Raw genomic sequence first — 2,207 nt, forward strand, 5'->3', positions numbered from 1 at the left:
GAATCTTGTGAAAGCATATTGAGTTGGTGGAATAGAGAGATGCCTTATTAGGTTTTAGATGTTTTCTTGAGCAGCTTCCACTCGTTGCCACACTACTTTGAGAAAGAGTTGTTTTTGGATATTGCTTGCTTCTTTATCGGTGAAGAAATGGATTATGTAGCAAAGATATTGGGACATGTTTGTTAGTTAATCATCGACCCTGTTAAGTTTATTAGAAAATACCGTTAGTATAGTTTAGTGCCATAAATGTAATTAGATGATAGTTTGTGTAAAGATTGTAAATATCGAACCCTTGCCGGAGTAACCGTCGTAATAACCGTCTCCAGAAATAACCGTCACCGGAGGGTATAAATACCCCTCCTTGGTTGATTGTAAACATCACAAACACATTCAGATTAATAAAGAAATCGTTTCCAATATCTATTGTGTTCTGATTCAATTTTACTAACCCTAAAATTGACAATAGAGAAAAGCGCTTACCGGTTCCGAAATCGAAATCCCGAAGTGACTGTGGATTTCATAACAGTGCAGATTGCAACACCCAGATTGTCGAAACCCTGAATCATAAATTAGGGTAACGGTTTGTTGCTAACACCATCAAAGCCGTGTGTAGGAATCGCAAGAGGTGCGATACGACAAGGGAGATTTCGCTAAACGTGCGATTGAAGTAAGAGATAACGGCTTTTGAACCGGAAAAGAATCGGCCAAGTGAACCGCCGGTGAAGGAAAAAGAAATTCCAGGAAGTGTTTTGGAAACGTAGTGGAGAAAGTAAAGTCAAAAAGGACTTTAATAAAGAAGATATCTTTTGTTTAAAGTAACACAACAAAATCAAACGTAAGATTTTAAGGAAAAAGAAAACAAGGCATGGGATTGGAAGAATCATCTCACAAACGCTGATGAAGGACCCGAATGGGTAGACTTTGTGGTTGAAGGAGAATTAACCACAACATATGATAATCAAGATGAGACCTATGGGGAAGATTCCGATGAACCAGAAACCCCAAGTACCCCACCAAGCCAAGGATCACAGTCGATAGGGCAAAGTACACCCTCAACAGACTCTAACTCATCCAGTCCAGGTCAAGATGAATCTCCCGTGTTTTCGCAAAATGAATCAGTAAATGAAAACACTGAAAGTGAAGAGATAGACCCTAACTTAGATGACACACCAATTCAAGGTCTACGTAATTTGGCCGAAATATATGAAAGAGCTCCAGCCATGGACGAGCATGGAGATTTTGTAATTCAAGGAGTTGACATGTATGGAAATGAACTCCTATTGATGCACGAAGAACCAACGAATTACAAAGAAGCAACTGGAAATAATGCATGGGAAAAGGCAATGAAAGACGAGTTAGATTCGATAGAAAAGAATAAAACATGGACACTGACCAACCTACCTACTGGACACAAGCCCATTGGTTTGAAATGGGTATTTAAGCTGAAGAAAGATGCGAAAGGTGAAGTAACAAAATATAAAGCACGCCTTGTCGCAAAAGGGTACATACAAAGACATGGTATTGACTATGAAGAAGTATTCGCACCAGTAGCTAGAATCGAAACCGTTCGATTAATACTTGCACTAGCTGCACATGAAGGATGGACTATTCATCACCTCGACGTCAAGACAACATTCTTGCATGGTGAATTAAACAAAGAGGTATATGTAGAACAACCTGAAGGTTTCGTGAAACCAGGAGCTGAAAACAAGGTCTACAAGCTAATAAAAGCATTATATGGACTACGTCAAGCACCACGAGCTTGGAATATTAAATTAAATAATACTTTAAAGGACCTTGGTTTCAAGAAATGTCCAAGAGAAGCAGCAGTGTATACACGTGAAAAGGGAAAAAGAAAGTTAATAGTAGGCGTCTATGTTGATGACTTAATCGTAACAGGAAACGATAAAGAAGATATCTCAAAATTCAAACAGCAAATGAAGAAATCATTTGAAATGAGTGATCTTGGAGAACTAAAGTACTATCTAGGGATCAAAGTACTACAAAATGAAGAAGGGGTGACGTTAAAGCAATCGGGTTATGCAAAGAAGCTATTAAAGGACGCTGGGATGTTAGAATGTAATCCTACGCGATACCCGATGGAAGCAGGTCTAAAATTATCAAAGAATGAAGAAGAGCTGAAGCAAATGCAACGGAATACTGAAAGCTGATAGGATGTCTAAGGTATCTAACTCATACAAGACCAG

The sequence above is a fragment of the Bidens hawaiensis genome, unplaced genomic scaffold (genome assembly GCF_021521415.1).
Source record: "Bidens hawaiensis isolate Kalapana, Puna unplaced genomic scaffold, B.hawaiensis_p1.1 tig00046799_1, whole genome shotgun sequence".
In the NCBI taxonomy this organism is placed as follows: Eukaryota; Viridiplantae; Streptophyta; class Magnoliopsida; order Asterales; family Asteraceae; genus Bidens; species Bidens hawaiensis.